At 36.9% G+C, this 18,175-nt stretch overlaps 1 protein-coding gene across 1 annotated transcript in view; it reads left to right on the plus strand.

The window, feature by feature from the left end:
* HPGD (15-hydroxyprostaglandin dehydrogenase) overlaps positions 1-18,175 on the plus strand; it is a 56,503-nt gene that overhangs the window by 26,158 nt on the left and 12,170 nt on the right. The window lies entirely within an intron of this gene.

The following is an 18,175-nucleotide window of genomic DNA, read 5'->3' on the forward strand; positions in this document are numbered from 1 at the left end:
ACAGTCACACAAGATGGATAGACAGATAGGTAGATATTAATAAAACATGCGTTTAGATTCCAGGACACTGGAAAATCTGAGCCTGTACCTGAGGGAGATTTAAAGCCATATCTTTCTTGTATGTATAGGTCTTTTCTTCTGGATTATTTTTGTAACTCAAGGACGTTTTCAAATCAAAGTCATACAGAAAACTTCAAGAAAAGCAGAGACTGCATTCACTTCCATCTGATAAGGAAGTTTCAGAATGCAATATATTCTGATTTGATCAAATAAACATTTATCCAAAGATAAATCTCAAATTATTCTCACAGCTGAAATTCACCAAAAGAAACAAAGAAGTAACAGTGAAGTAATTCTTGATGCAAAGTCTAACAGGAAAAATAGCCATCAAATTTCTAACTTTTAATATAAAAATAAATGCCCCAAACCAAATATCAGTTTTTCAGTTTCAGTTAGTCTGTATTAAAACTTATCTGGGGGTTTTATCTGCACAGGAAGAACAAGTCCGAAATATGTTTTGGAAAGGTTTCCTGTAAGACTTCCCCCCAGTCTTTGGAAGTCTTCCAGAATAAAGAAAAAGAGCATATGTTTGATTTACAGGCAGAAACACCCAGAGAAACAATAGGTAGAAAGGTGAGTTAAAGGAAGAAAATAACTTTCATTTCTGCACAAAGACTGTTTTGAAACTTTGTCTTCAGTTTAAAGTCTTGACATAATTCCAAGACTTAATTTATTTTGCCTGGGAGATCATGATTTTTAAGAAAACTGTTCCAGTTTTGAAGGGAAACTCAGCCAAGAAGAATAACAAATATTTTAGATGAGAGATGTGATACTAATTGCCAGGGACATAAGATGGCAAGTAATCTAGATGCATATAATGATCATTATTTGTAATGAACATTCATTGGCATATGACATGAGTTTACTTTTCAGTGGGTTTTTACAGTTTCAAATAGGAAACTTTTAAGAGTAAAGAATAAATGTTACTAGTGAACTCCTTTTTTTCAGTGTTTATGATTCTACGTCAAAACCCAGCTCAATGCATTTCAACTGCATTGTGACATGACAGTGTTGCTTTATTTGTATTATTTAATGCCTTGACTCAAGGAGATCTTTTTGAAAATACACACAACCACAGTCATCAACATAATTATGTGGATAACTCATTATGTTCTGTATGTAGACATGGTCCTCGAATTGGCTTGTATTATATGTCTTATAAAATCATACGTGTATAAATTTTATTAGTGAGGGGGTGACCCATGCAGTAACAAATCCTTGCTGTAGATTCCTTAAATTAAGGAAATCCTACAATGAGAGACTTCCTCTTGTTTAGAACATGAGTTTTGCAAACAGTAAACCAAAACTCATCTTTAGTAAAACCAAAACCTAATTTCTACTGAAATCTTGAGTGTGATCCCAATCTTTAAAGGAACAGCATTAGATATCTAATGCTATGACTTTTAGGTAGGATAGGGCTCTTCTGACAGATGATGATTTCCTTCCTCCAGTGTTGAACCACTTTAAACTTTCTACAGGATGATTGTCCAGCTTGAACTTCCCTTTTAGCTAAGTCTATTTTCTTTGTATCAAGAGATGTTGACAGTTTTCAGCTGCAGCTCCAGGAGTCCAGGTGGTTCAATGAAAGTGAAGGATAATATCATAAGCCTTTTTTTTTTTTTTCCCTCTAGCATGAATAAGAGCAGCTTAATGTCAGGTCAAATTTGTAATTTATATTGAGAGGGACAGCAAACAAGAAGACTAATGTTCTTAATCTGAAGAGGACAGTAAACAGGAAAAGAACAGGTCAAGTAAAAAAATATATAAAATACAAAAAGGCTAAACTCATAACATATTTGAAATAAGTAACACAATCCTACTGTTTATTGGGAAGGACATTATTATGAACTGTGGAACAAATCTAAACCTGAATGTTTTCTGACTTTTATACAAAGACAGTCTAACACACTTTTTAGGGATTCAGAGAATAAAATGAGGATCTTTACAGTAAAAAAAAAAAAAGAATAAAAAATTAATCTATTTTAAGGATTCACGCTTTAAGAAGGGAAGCATTTGCAACAGTTATATGTTCAGGTCCTTTTATTTTTCAGTAAGCTCTGTGCTGATATACTGCTGGCATCTGCTGGGCAAACCTTTCAGAGTTTATTACCACTGCAGAGGCACAGCTTCCCAGCTCTCACCCAGAAGAGAGGCTACAGAAGACAGGACCATCATCTGGTGACAGGTCTTACATCTGTTCCAGGAGTTCTGGATGGTTTGAGGATCTAGATTTAGCCTCATGAAGCAGAAATTCCTTGTAGTTACATCCAAGAAGAAGGCATAAGGTTCTACCTAATCTCTTATCTATCACCCTGGCTTTACCACTTCTTTTTCTGCATCTTTCCATTGGACAACCTTAAACATAAGCATTTTAGCAGGGAGCTACATTCCAGCTACACCAAAACACAACTGTGCCTTTTCAGCAGTCAACAAGAATATTTTAACTTAAGACATCACTCATTTAACAAATTTCAGACAAACTGTAAGGCCAGCTTACTAGCTCATGTGATGCTCTGCTTCACAGGAATGGCCTAAGGTATCTCAGTAGCATTTTCCTTTTCTCAATTCAAGGCTTCCTCAGCAGCTGCAATCTTGAGAAACTGAAAAATAGTAAGAAATAAGGCTCTCAGTTACACAGCTTTGAATTTGTTACTATAGGACATGAGAACAAGCACACTTCTGCCTGCTTTTGGAAAAAAAAAGCACAAAGACAATTTGAAGTGCACTTTCCCATGGCTGCAAGCAAAACCCACAGAAGAGAAGAGGAAATAAAGGTATTTTTCGAACATGGGAATGTAAAATTCTACAGAAAAATATTTGTATTTTTTAGCTCATATATCCATTGCTATTTATATAAATTACTAACACTTCAGAATTTTGTACTGCATTAGACCTTGAAGACATATTGCTGCAATTAACACTACAAGCAGTTAACCTCATATACACAACCATTGCAGTTCTTAAGGAAGACCCACAGCTGGGCAGAGAATACTGAAATCTCTGCCACTTATTCTGGAACAGCTGTTGGAAAATGGAATCATCTTCCTTGTACAAAATCCTTCTGGCAATTACACTTCAAAAAGATATAGTGTTCCTTTATAGAGCTTTTTTCTCCTCTGCATTTGTAAGACTGTTTAAATACACTGCCCTCAGCAATGCTTACAAATTAGCTGACACTTATCGAAACTACTGCTGTTGTTTTGATTTAAGAGACTTAATTTCCTTGGTATATATTAATGCAAGGTTAGAGAAAATGCAGCTAGGTATTCATATATGCCAAATCCTACACCAGCACTTCATCTTATATTCAAATTTTCCTAGAGGAAGAACAGAAAATCTTGAATTCATACAAGGACTACTACTCCTTCATTTTCACACTCTCTGTATATGAGTATTTTATTTGTATATCTATATATGCACACATACACTTATCTCCACATATATGTTATCTATATATCTGCACACTCACAGAATACACATCCAAAAGAAATTATCTTTTGTTCTAGAAAACATTTACTATGTATGCATGTACCTGAAGATAGCAACTTTTAGAAAAGTTGTAAAACATGTTTTTCATTAAGCGTTCATCAGGCAGCTCTGTTCTGTGAATTTCATGGAATATGCTTAAACCTATATAAATTACATTTCACTGAGCACATTCTACCTAGTCTACTTTGCAAATTTTTTTATCTCAGTTCTTGCATTATATCAAAATTAAATTTGCTCTTTCATTTTAAATATTCGCACATTAACTGATGTATAATCTTTGACAATATTATGTATCTCTAAAATTCCAAATTACAAAATTTGTATTATTAAGGTGAATTGAAGAGAAGTAGCTATTCCTTCCAGTACAGGTATTTGTCTATGATATGTGCATGGTGCCAACTCTATGGATAAAAGAATATCTGTCTGAAGAACAAATAGTGCATATACATATAGGTATGAATAGTAAGTTTGATTTTGGCGACTAATTTTCCCTCAAGATGTCGTCTTAATATAAAATGCTGGAAAAAATATATTCACACAGCTTAAGGATGAAAATTGTTCAGTAATCACTCCACTCTCAGGAATGAAATTTAATCGTCGTTTACAAGGAGAGTTTCTTAGAGTATTTGCCCATGAAAATATATTGGTAGCATTTATTATAAAACTTTAGGATGTCAACAAAGATCTGTGGGGTTTGTTTCACAGATATATCAACAAAGACCTGTGGGGTTTGTTTCACAGACATAGAGTCTAAAACATATTAAATTTTGTTAATGGCATTTTCAATTAGTGATAGCTTGAAAAACAATCGTAGTTGTTTAACTAAACTAAATGTGTTTAATCTCTATAAATTTCAAGCCTTGGTGCTGCATTTACAACAAAACAGTGTTATTCTCAAATTAAATGGAACTTCAATTCTGAAACATTAGTCGTTTTGTGCAGAGGATATGGACACCACACGACCAATATGATCTAGTGAAGCCGTTTTATTCAGAGTTCACAACACATTTATACCTCTCTTAGCAGAGGCAAGCCATGGTGTTACAAGCTGATCAGTCAGTTCTCCTTTAGCAGTAAACAATCATTTTTTACACACATTATTATGCTTTCCCAGGCTCTGTGAGCACTCTGGTCTCAAAGTAACAAGTCAAGGACTGCTGAGGAAAGCTTCCCCTGAGAAACGAGAGGAGTACGAGACAGAGCAACTTTCTAATGATACAATGAGAAACCTTAAAGACAGCGTGTCCTCTACAGTAACTAATTCTTTTGCAAGGCTAGCTTTATTCGGGTGCAAAAGCTGGGTTGTGCACTTCTAAATATCTGTGCCCATTTTGATCTAAAAATTCAACAGTTTTGCAGAAGCATTTATATGTAAAACAATACTTGCAAATACATGGTTGGCTACAGGAAAATGCTTAGATCTCCTCAACTTCAGTGAAACTGAAACCAGCATACTAGTCAACTGAATCAGAGTCTAGCTTCATGCTGTAAACAAAAACTCAGAGAGAGCATATAGCATTCATGCATTAGCTGCACACAGGTCCTGCAGGTGTAGAGCTTTCCCTCTTTGTCAAACCCTTCTGTGAGGACTAAGCATTTTGGTAATTAGGAAAGGTGATAACTATGCAAGAATCCTCCAAAGAAGCGAGTTGCTCCAATGTCTCCTGCATGATAGAACCTCAAATCTGGTTCTCCTCTCTGTCCTCTGGAGAAAAGCAGACTTTATTAGCTATCACAGAATCACAGAATCGCTAGGTTGGAAAAGACCTCCAGGATCATTGAGTCCAACCATTCCTATCATAGCTATCTTAGTTATTTCTTTGCCTTCAGCTTCCCTTAATTTCTGGATATTGAGAGAAACATTCAGTTAAAAGTAATTTTTAGCCTACACCAGAAAACTCCAACTTTTATTCCACACCAACTCATCCAGGAAACTACAGGCCTGTCAGTCTGACCTCAGTGCCAGGGAAAGTCATGGAGCAGGTGATCTTGAGTGCTATCATGAAGCACATGCAAGAGAACCGGGTGATCAGGCCCAGTCAACATGGGTTCACAAAAGGCAGGTCTTGCCAGACTAACCTGATCGTCTTCTATGACAAAGTGACTCGGCTGCTGGATGAGGGAAAGGCTGTGGATGTGGTCTTCCTGGACTTCAGCAAAGCCTTTGACACAGTTTCTCACAGCGTTCTGCTTGAGAAACTGTCAGCCTCTGGCCTGGACAGGCGCACACTCTCCTGGGTGGAAAACTGCCTGGATGTCCAGGCCCAGAGAGTGGTGGTAAATGGTGTTAAATCCAGCTGGAGGCCAGTGACAAGTGGGGTTCCCCAGGGCTCATTGCTGGGTCCAGCCCTGTTCAATGTCTTCATCAATGATCTGGATGAAGGAATTGAGTGCACCCTTAGCAAGTTTGCGGACGACACTAAGCTGGGTGGAAGTGTCGATCTGCTGGAGGGTAGGGAGGCTCTGCAAAGGGATCTGAACAGGCTGGACTGCTGGGCAGAGTCCAATGGCATGAGGTTTAACAAGGCCAAATGCCGGGTCCTGCACTTGGGGCACAACAACCCTATGCAGTGCTACAGACTAGGAGAAGTCTGTCTAGAAAGCTGCCCAGAGGAGAGGGACCTGGGTGTGTTGGTTGACAGCAACTGAATATGAGCCAGCAGTGTGCCCAGGTGGCCAAGAAGGCCAATGGCATCTTGGCTTGTATCAGAAGTGGTGTGACCAGCAGGTCCAGGGAGGTTATCCTCCCTCTGTACTCGGCACTGGTGAGACTGCTCCTCGAATACTGTGTTCAGTTCTGGGCCCCTCACCATAAGAAGGATGTTGAGGCTCTGGAACGAGTCCAGAGAAGAACAACAAAGCTGGTGAAGGGGCTGGAGAACAGGCCTTATGAGGAGCGGCTGAGAGAGCTGGGGTTGTTTAGCCTGGAGAAGAGGAGGCTGAGGGGAGACCTCATTGCTCTCTACAACTACCTGAAAGGAGGTTGTAGAGAGGAGGGTGCTGGCCTCTTCTCCCAAGTGACGGGGGACAGGACAAGAGGGAATGGCCTCAAGCTCCACCAGGGGAGGTTTAGGCTAGACGTTAGGAAAAAATTCTTTACAGAAAGGGTCATTGGGCACTGGAACAGGCTGCCCAGGGAGGTGGTTGAGTCACCTTCCCTGGAGGTGTTTAAGGCACGGGTGGATGAGGTGCTGAGGGATATGGTTTAGTGTTTGATAGGAACGGTTGGACTCAATGACCCGGTGGGTCTCTTCCAACCTGGTTATTCTGTGATTCTGTGATTCTGTGATCTCCAAATGTATTTGGTTACCACTTTTATGCTGTACAATTATGGAGAAAATGCAGAAGAAATGCTAACTTACGTGGACTTGGGCACTAACTAATGGTAAATGCTACACCAGTGCATGTGACAAACTTTCAAGATTTGCTAATGGTTGTTGAAAATATGCATAAACTGAGATAGCATGATTGATTTCTAAATTAAATGCTAATGTCAAACCAAACTGACCACAAATACTCTTTCCCTCCTCTCCAGAGAGAGGTGACGGAGTCCCATATATTCTGGAATTGAACAATGTTCTATAAGAAATAAAAAGAGAAAGAGCTGTCATGTGAGTTTAGCACAAAACTACCTATAAAGACTCTAGTATTCTAATACAAGATACATTCTAGATTTTCAACATTTATAGGGATTTGCTTAAGGGGGCTTGCTATCAATCAAGCAGGCAATTGCATGCTAGCAAAGCTATCCTCAAGAAACATTAATAAATACGCACTGCTGTTGAACTCTTGAGTATAAATACATTTTATACACTTTTATAAACTCAGAAATAATACTTTGGGACTCAGCTGCCTCTATAATAATATAACTGAGTAAAGAACTGACCTGCAGAATCTTTGTAGTTTTTACCAATGTAGTTTAACTTTTTTTTCCTTGCATGCTGTTCCTTTTTATACATTTAAAACACTCTGACTGTATGAACAACCATTTAATCATCTGCAAAGCAGCCTACACTACTGGATTCTCAATATTTGCATGATATTCAAAATCAGTTTTTGCAGGTGATCAGCTGTTCCGACACTGCTGTTTGGCACAGGAGCTAGAATCTGAGTCCTAAAGCAGAAATGCAAATTACGGTAATACAGAAAGAAAATGCATTTTGATTTGCAAATCTTTGCTTTAGACTTAGCTTGTGTTCGTGTCTGATTAAAACTTAGAAACTGAAATATGACTATTATAATTGGATTTCTAAAGTTTGCTCTATTTTTTCAACTCATTAGTGATCCATGCATTTGTATCAAGTTTTTACTCTCTAGTAATTCTTTAAAGCATACCTTTGAAAGTGAGCTCCATAAGAAGTTCTATGAGTAGACAAATTCAAACCAATTCAGTAGCTTTGTTTATAGGGCAGCTGCCAAGACTTGAGTCACTAAGTCAGCCTGTGACATGCCCGCTTGTATAACTTGTATTCTTTGGCAGCATTTGAGGGCTTTGCATATCTGTTGTTGAATACATAACTCTACTCACATATCAAAAAAAAATAAATGGAGTGATAAATTTGTATGAAATTAGTTTTAAAACTGTATTCATTAGATCAAGTAGAGATCAGTGTATTTTTTTTTACATCCTGCACCATCATCTTGCCTGAAAGCCAAAGAAAGGAGAAAACCTTGAAGATGTTAAAATGCAAATATTTTGCCATACATCACACTTTTCATTAAAATAACAGCTTTATAATCTACCATGATAATTGTACGTCTGCTGATAGCAGAACTTGGCAGATATACCAAAAAATACAAATTCAATCAATTCATCACAAGTATCACTGACTTTAGCCTGCTGCATAAGAGTAGGCACCTCTATGCAGAGTGAGAAACCACATGCTGTCTGTTTGTTTCTCTCTCTCTCTCTCCATCTACTTAATCCAATTAGGGAAAGGACAGGGGAAAGGGCAGTAAACTTCAAGTACATTTGTTTGCCTTTTAAGCTAAAGCTATATGTTACACTGAAATAATTGGTCCCCACCATTCAGAGATGTGCTCCACTATTTTCCTGCAGACTTCATACCTCTGAGAGTTTTTTCCTAACTAAATGGCTCAAGAACAACAAAAAGCAATAAATGCTTTGAGTGATTATTTACTTTCTTTCTCTAATGTCTAGCAAATATTTAGGTTTTTTAAAGCATGAGCCTTTAGTCTCAGGTAACATTTCAGTTTTGGATTAAAAGAGCTTCTAATGACTAGTTGTTATTTTTTCCTCCTAAAACAGAGGTTTATTCAGTGGAACAAGCATCTCTTATCAATTTGATAGCTCCAGAATGCTTTGTTAGGCAGTATAATACAATCCAATTTCATATCAGAGTTTAAAGCCTGTCAGAACTTGCTTAGCTCTTCCTATTTATCTTTCTCTGGAAAAGAAAGGAAATGTTTTGTTTGCTCTCTTGTCTTGTTTCGCCTTTGAGGATTCCAGAGGGCCAGGTTGAAATCCAGAATGTTAATTACCTTGAAAACCATTACGTCAACATGATCTGAAGGAAACAGATTTTTCTGGGTTTCCTGTTCTAAGTGACGTGGGTCAGAGTCAGATAGAACATTTGGTAGTTGAAGACTGGGGTCTTTCTACATGCAATATGTTCTTCCTTATCTAGTAAAGCATTGTTTTTTATTTCATGTTCTGTTAGTGCCAGGCTGAAATTAAATTCTTATTTTTCATATTTGACCTTTCCATACCTACAGCTTCCTGGTTTTTACGTTTTGAGGTAGGATGTTTTATGGTCAAGGACAAGAAGGTGAAGCAAAGGTAGTTATTAAGTTAGTAACTCAATAGAGCTTGAGGCCACCTTAGCAGACACAGAATCAGAGTGTTTTCCCCCATATATAGAATCAGACCAGTATTGGGTTAGTTTCATTTGAATTCTGGTGAAACACACTAGTGTCAAAATTCCTGCAGAGAAGAACATGAGCCAGTTCTAGTGAAGAGTGTAAAGGCTGAGGACATGGACAGGGCATCACATACCAAACCCAACACAAAAACCTGAAATTAGTTTTGAGATTGGCCAATGCCTGAAGCAGTAGAGGTGCTGCTTCCACAGGCACAGGAGGTCTGGGGACATTACTGTACTTGCCTTCCTCCCTCTTGGCCTATGCACTGGCAGGAATTGATCACCTGATCTAGAGTATGCAACAAGTGCATCCTCATCAAGTCCTAATTCTATAGTTTGTAAATCCCAGTGAAAACACAGCTGGAAGCTTAGAAGACAAGGTGGCAAAATGAACTGAAAAGCCAACAAGGGAACTTACACTCATAGGTCCTTGCTGCAGCATTTACTGAGATAAAGTGTGTTTTGGCTTTGAAAAAGCAAACAATTCTCAAGATGGAAGGCCAATTAAATGTTATTACTTTAGCAAGGCAGGATTTCTCAGATAAAAAGATCAAATTCTTGATTAGTAACATATTCTCTTACATCTAATTTCCATGTAAATTCTTATTTCTCAGAAGACAATGTTGGCTGTGCTAGCATCATGTTCAAAAGGCTTTTAATTTTCTCTACCATTTAGGAGAAAGGTAAAAGTTTCATTTTATCCAGAATATAAAAATTTTTTTCCTATAAAAATTTTGTCAGTGACAAACACAGTCCTGAATTTGTTCAGACTGTTTGAAAATAGGAGTGTTAGATGTACTTAAGTTGTTTTCCTTGGCTAGCAGGGAGCTCAAAGCAAAACAATTCTATTTCAAAGATAATGTGCTGTTACATCATAGAAAGTATTTCCAGCATTACTGGCCTGAGTTCATATAATTTATTCTCAAGAATCCATGACTTGTTTGGAACTGAATCTCACTTTGACCCTGCATAACTAAGTGCTGCAACTACCTGTTGTGTTGGGGTAACATTTTTTTTAAGTAGTGACTGATACTCAAATATTATTTCTATTTGGTCATGAACAATAGTCATCATACATTTACCATACTTCATTGCAAACAGATTAGGCTTCAATATATTCAATATTTTAGAAGCAAAGAAACTAATTGAGGAAAAAGTTGAAAGGTCATTTCTTTATATGAATATTTAAAAGCACCTATGTGCTTTTACAGAGCTCATCATGCCTTCCTTAGTCTCTTGCAAACGTCTAGAGCAGCCAAGCAGGTGTTTTAAGATCACATTGCATTATTATGGTTGAAGCTCCAGAAAAAGTGTAAATTGCAATGTTTCTGCTATCATATGTGGCAATATGCAATAACAAACACTTGAACTGCACTCTACAGACTCTGTAATTCATAGGTTTTTGCAAAAACTAAACATTCTTGGGTTTTTTCTGATGTACATACAATCACTTTTACTATACAAGCACCATGGGAAAAACTGGAACAAATGTATGCTGCCTTCCTTTTCTTGCATAAAACAGAGTTACACTAGTACATTTATTGAAAAGCTACATCTCTGGAGGTCTTGGTTAAATACACAGATAGGGCTGAAAATTAGAATGACAGGTTAAAAGGGAAAACAAAGTGGAATCACAACCCTAAATATACACATGCTGTCTCTCTTCCTTCACTGACAGATTCTTCATCCCGTTTGGTCACGTTACAGCCTTTCTTGATAAGCTGTTCCTGTAAACAAGCCAGCTTCTGATAAAGTGGCACAAGTAATCCAAGAGCTTCTCCGCAGTCTTCGGTACCTCAAAAAATGCAAATGAATAAACTTTCAGAAGACTGAGCCAGTTCATACCACTAGGGAGCACTGGCATCAGCACAGATCGTGGAGGCACAAGTATGACTAGCAAGCCCACATCCTGACCATGCAGGAAGATGTTTATAAGCACAAGAACAGGCTTGCATGTTTTCTTTATTACACTTGGCCTGAGGAGGAAAGCATACTGAATTAACTTTTAATAATATTTAATTTCCAGACTGTAGAGGGCACTTGGCAACATAAAGCTGCTGAAATTTCTGGGGAGTTGAATTGTACATTTATAATTTTCTCCCTTTTGGCTTCATGTTTTTTCCCTGCCTTTTAGCTGTCTGCTGATAGTTTATTGTAAAAATTCTTTCATTTCTCTGCAACTATACGATTTGAATCATAGCATTCCACTTATCCTTGGTCTCCAAAAAAATTATGATTTCTGTTTTGCTAAGAAAACATTTTAAAATAAATTTTAGTCATAGAATCATAGAATGGTTTGCGTTGGAAGGGTCCTTAAAGATCATCCAGTTCCAACCCCCCTGCGATGGGTAGGGACACCTCCCACTAGACCAGGCTGCTCAAGGCCCCATTCAACCTGACCTTGAACACTTCTAGGGAGGGGGCATCCACAACTTCCCTGGGCAACCTGTGCCAGTGTTTTACCACCCTCATCATGAAGAACTTCTTCCTAATGTCCAATCTAAATCTTCCCACTTCCAACTTAAAGCCATTCTCCCTCTTCCCAACACTACATGCTCTTATAAAAAGTCCCTCTCCAGCTTTCCTATAGGCTCCTTCAGGTACCATAAGATTGCTCTAAGGTTGCCCCAGATCCTTCTCTTCTCCAGGCTGAACAACTCTGGTTCTCTCAGTCTGTCCTCATAGCATAGGTGCTGCAGCCCTCTGAACATCTTTGTGGCCCTACTCTGGAGCCCTTCCTACGGTTCCATATCCTTCTTATGCTGGGAATTCCAGAACCGGGCACAGTACTCCAGGTAGGGTCTCACAAGAGTGGAGTAGAGGTGGAGAATCACCTCCCTCAACCTGCTGGCTATGTTTCTTTTGATGAAGTCCAGGATACAGTTGGCCTTCTGGGCTGTGAATGCATATTGTCAGCTCATGTCAGTTCCACAGGGCGGCTTTCAATGGCATCATCCCCCAGCCTGTATTGAAACCATGGATTGCCCCAACCCAGGTGTAGGTCCTTGGACTTGGCCTTGTTGAACTTCATGAGATTCACACAGGTCCACTTTTCCAGCTTGTCCATGTCCCTCTGGATGACATCCCATCCTTCTAGTATGACATACTGTCCTCTCTTTCACTAGAAAACTTGCACCAGCCAATGCTACAGAAGAATGTAAAAAAATCTATGAACCAAGTGTCAAGAGAAGATGGAAAAAAATATGGCAAGTAAAATGCCTTGTGAAAGTCCTACTTCTTGAGACTTTTCCATGTGAAATTTATTCTCAGCAGAAATAGTACAGTATGAAATCAGTACCCTAATTTAAGTAAAAAGTTTTTCTGCAATAAAAATGACATTCATTATAAGTTAGACCTCGCTTCTTGCTCGGGAAAGCTGACAGATGGCTTTCTTAAAGTGCTTGTGTGGAGAAACAGAGGAAACAGATGAAGTACTAGGTGGTTGATAGGTAGAGGCAGACTGCCCTTTCTTTGTCTTCTCCTAACAAGCTCTTCACAGCAAAAGACAGAACAAGAACATAAAAAATCATTTGTGTTTACAGGGAAAGATAATGCTGAACCCCATTTCTTCTCCTCCTGTTCTTTGCTAGACCACATTCAAGTGCCCCTTTCATCCAGGAGACTGTAAGAGCATCTTGGTCTGTCCTTGGGACTACCAAACCACCGATCTTGATCCTAAACTCTTTCTCACGCTGTCCATACTGAAGAAGTGTAACTTTCAAAAGTTAACAGTAACTGGCTTGGATTAGAAAAGGGATTTAAAAATCAAACTAGAAACAAAGAGTGAATAAGCAAGGCCATAATAAATTGAACTGAAATACCAAATAACATGAAAAGATTTTATAGAAACATTACACAATGTTTTCTGATTTCATCTCTTACTCAGCTCCTGTTTTGACATAGGCCCTAAATGTTTACCTCACTAATAACACAGCAAAACCAAAAATATAGCTCAAAACACTTAGCAAGAATGTGTCTCAGAAATGTGACTTTTGCTGAACATGGCTTATGTAGGTGAGCCTTTTCTAGGAAAAGCAGCCTAGAGGAAAAAAAAAACAAGCTTTCTCACAGTAATGGTGATGAGAATTGCAGTGATGATTTTACAGTCTTGTAGCAAGTTTCCCAAAAAGGCAGCATCTTAGGCAAGTTTATAAAGGATCCCTATCAGTCCCACAAAACCTTGAATATCTTAAATTTAAATCTACATTGTTATAGCTAGTAGTAGTCAATCTTGACTTAAGGCTATGTCGTAAACTAACTTATCTCCTTTTAATATAGAGACTTGAATTAAGTTTTCCCCACAGAACTTTATATGGGTAAGATAGCAGTAAATGGTCACTAAAATGCTTGGAAAATATGCATTAATTTTATCTGAAAAAAATATTTATAAATTATAAAAAAGATCAAAAAGAACTGTTACAGATAGAAGTTTTAAAACTTTTCTTTTCAACAAATCTGGTGTTTTTTTAAATTTAAATGCTTCAACGTAAAATTAAACATTTTGCTTCCCTTGAGACAAAATTGTCAATTTTCAGCTTTTGTTTATATTCTGATCAACATAATTTCTAACCACTAATGAAATAATATATTAATTACTTAATTTACTTGTGTGCTTTTGTCCAGAGTCCACCGTATGGTTTCTGGAATGATGATTACTTCATAATTTTTCTCTGCACCAGCCATAATTTTGCTGGTGATCCAGACAGAGAGAAATCCAAGCAAAATTAAATAAATCAGAGGAAGCCCAGTCTTTCTATCCCATTCTGCACTGCTACCTTATGTTTTATGACAGTTTCTCTTCTCATGTTAATGAAGCATATTCTTTACTTTGTATGCTGGATCATGCAGTATAGAATGACTATGATCTACAGGAGAGAACCTGAATTGAGGAGACACTAAGGAATAAATGCTACCTTTGAGTCTATGGACTATGGAAGTTTTACAATTTTTTGTAAAGATACAGTATTTTGTATGGGAAAGTTTATATGTATGCTTAATGGTTATGAGGCATTGAAACAACCTTCTGGGAAGCTCTTTAACCACTTGACCTGTCATTTTTATACAAATCAGCAATGCCTTTGCATCTAGCAACACTAATTTAGAGGAGGAAAGCAAACACTTTCTCTGGGAAACACCATGAAATAAAACATCCTACAAGATTACCATCTGCCCCATTCCCAGCTACCCCACAGAGGACTATTTCAAACAAATGTTGTAATTTCATATTCTAAGAAATTTGAATTGCAGATTGAAATATAAAGTTTCTGTAACATGAAAGCTCTAGGTATCTCACCAAAACTTCATTTCTGTTTGTTCTGGATGCTGCTTTTCTGAATTTAAAATAAAAGCAACTGTTTTGCCCTGAAGATATCGTACAAACAATGATTTAGGGAAGAATTAATTTAAATGCAGGATACATATGAAACAAAAAACATTTACAGAAGAAATTTTATTTTTCAAAACATTCAGGAAAAATCAGTGAACTGCAGGAAATATGCAACTGGAAAACGAGATGGCCAGACAACGAATATTTTTTTTTTTTTTTTGCTGAACATTATAACAGTTTGAATTTGCAGGAATTAAGTGTGAAATACAACATGGAAAACATGTAGTTGAGTCAAAACTCAATAACAAGATAATTATTTAAATTTTAGCATTAAAAATGTCCTTACAAAGAATACATGGAGAGAAAGATTAAAGAGCATATAGTATAAAATACAAATGTTCATAAAGTCTCCAGAGAAAGCAGTGAGAGTACTGTTGGTTAAATTGTAAATAAAAGCTGAAAATTATCTATTAATCATAGAAAATAACACACATAAACACATACAGTATTTGATCTGTACTAAAGAAGAAGGTAAAGTTATGGAGATTAAATTGTTTTGATTTCTTATCTCAGAAAGGTTAATTTGTTTCACATACATGGTGTTTGTCTGAGGTTTTTAATCAATCTAGGCAAATCTCTAGTTAATTATTAAAATGACTAAAGCTTCTGCATGTACTTTTTGTAGTTGACATAATGGAAACAGCAACAAAGAGTTTTTTCTAAGCAATTCTGTGAACATACTGTTCAGAGCATAAGAACAGGGACATCCTAAGAAATTATTTGACTGTTGAGAAAGGAAGTGCTGTTAAGAAGTTATGTAATTCTACCTCAGATGCTGGTGTTTTAGTGGTAATGTCCAAAAAAAAAAAGTAAAACAGTTGGGAGTTATGAATTCAAGTACATGCAAGCAAAAATTATTCACCTTTTCAGAAGTTTTTGTTTGGCCTAAATATGAGCACACCTTCGTCTTATTGCCCAGACACTTAGATGACCTTTCAGTGTCTGCTTATGCACCATACCTAAAACCACCAGATTTTTATTTAGTTCCTATATTTAAAAAGGATACAGGACAAAAATTACTTCCTGCATTTATGGTCACAAGACACAATAGCCCTGAGCCTTGTTCATAATGGCATTCCTTATCTGTCACAATCTTGGCTCCCTTTTGTTTGCTGGGCTTTTTGGGAACACTTTGTATGGTAATTACTTTAATCTTGTTCTTTTTCCTAAAACACTTCCACATAAAAAACCCAGATTGCAACAGTGAAGAATTAATTTACACTGTTAGCAACAAACCACATTAACTAGGAAAATCTATTGGTTTCAGTCCCTTGAAATAAGGTAGATTCTGAACTCCAGAATTGACCATAGTCAGGCAGATAGGAACATTCAGTAGCTGGCTTACAGTGTTTGGGGGTTTTAAACATAAAAGCAGGGATCAAAATTGTTATGAAAGCCTAAAAAGTGGGACAGCATAGTCTTTTCCGTTCCCTCTGCCTGCAGGGTGAGGAAATAAAAATTAATAAAGAAGTTACTTGTCTAAAATGCATGCAGCTTCTCCTGCATGTTTTACGAAGTACTTCTCTGGCACAGAGACTTTTCAATTAGTCTTTTTGGATCTGTTTACTCCATTAAAGCTGAAAGCAACGTAGAGTGAAAGTATTTCTCTCTGCTTTATATAAACAGTGAATGTATTAAAGAGTATACAGGAATTGTCAAACTTCCATATTCTGTCTCTGACAGCAGTCACTATCACTGTCAGAAGAAACAGTAATGAGATACCCCTATCAACATGCAAAGCTGTTCCCACCATCTGAAGTTGGTTCATGCCTAGAAGATACCTATCCTCAAAATAACTGTAAAAAATACAAATAATCTTGCTATCTGTGCAAAGCAGCAGCCCGTTCTTTAGTCTTTTGGCTTTAAGGTTACATAAAAATTCTTGATCTTCTGGTGTATTTCCAGGAAAACATCTCATTTCTCCACTACAGCACAAGATCCCATCTCTTGCCCAATTCTATTGCCTAATGATAGAAGACTGTTCTTTTTCCCAACTGAGACACATGCACTTCTAGTGCAGGATTGCCAAAGGCAGCAAATATAAACAAATTGTACAAAGTTTCTACTCTACAACTACTTTCAAGATAGGGCAATGAGGTTCAAATTATGCAGTATGTTTGGTTATCATTAAGATTCAAAATAAATTATTATGCAACTTCCTACAGAAATGTACTAGTATTATCAGTTTCCCTCATATTCTCTACTTTAATCAATGACTATCTACAGGTCTTAAGTGAAATTAGTCCCACTTCTCAGCATCAGACAAAGTAATTTGGAAAAATCATTCTGACCTTCCTAAAATGCCTCTAATTTTTAACACATGCTGTGAAACCAATCAAAAGAACAATTTCTTTTATTTTTTTCCACAGTTCTGGTACTCTCCTTACCTGTAAGAAGTTATGCCTTTTTCAAAGCAACCTCAAATGTGAATTGAAAAAGAAAATTGAAAGAGGAGTTTTTTCAATGTAAATGTTGGATATTCCCACTGGGAAAACTGCAAAGAAAATTCAGCATAAAATAAGTTTAAATAATTTTTATAGTAATACTGTCCTTTGCAAACTCATTTAACTTTCTCCATCAAAATCTTCAAAAAGTATTATTCTCTGATCTTTGAGGTCACATAAATCTACTTGTCAGTGAAAAACTCATAGTTTTCAAACAAGTTTATGAAAAGTTACAATGAAAATATGTTCTTGTTTCGAGTGGGAAATAAGTGACCTAGAGTTTTCATCTTGCAGTCCACCTTAATATCAACTTATGTTCCTCTTGTTGCTGGGCATTATTACATCAGACAATTAGAACATTAGTACAGGATTTCCAAGTTAACTTCTTTATTTATCTTTAGTATCCAGTTCTTCTATGCAATTCAAAAAAACTATAGACAGACCTGCTGGATTAGATCATCCAGTGTATCTTAATACAGGCTGTTCTTTACTGACAGGATTTGGTATAATTTTTTCTTAAAAATTGCATCATATTGGGATTTCTACAACTTCTATCAAATATTCCATTCTTCACAGATTCACTCTTAAGAAGCTTTCACATATTGGAATATTAATTTTATTTTACACATTTCTCCTTGTTGTATTGGCTTCTGGCTCACTGGATTATAATAAATATAATAAATCCTCTTATTCTTTGTACATGCAAAAACTTAAGTGACTACAAGCTGATTTTGGCTTTTTTTCTTGTTTTTTCTCTGACACTTTTCTGAACTAATAATCAATATCAGGACACAGATGACGACCGTGTCACAGCTGAGTGTAAAAGAAGAGGGGCAGCAAAGACAGAGGCCACCAAGTGCTCTTAAAGGGAGATAGCTCACAGTTAGTATGAGATACACTGGGAACCAGCACAG

This window comes from Phaenicophaeus curvirostris, chromosome 4 (assembly GCF_032191515.1).
Source record: "Phaenicophaeus curvirostris isolate KB17595 chromosome 4, BPBGC_Pcur_1.0, whole genome shotgun sequence".
Taxonomy (NCBI): domain Eukaryota; kingdom Metazoa; phylum Chordata; class Aves; order Cuculiformes; family Cuculidae; genus Phaenicophaeus; species Phaenicophaeus curvirostris.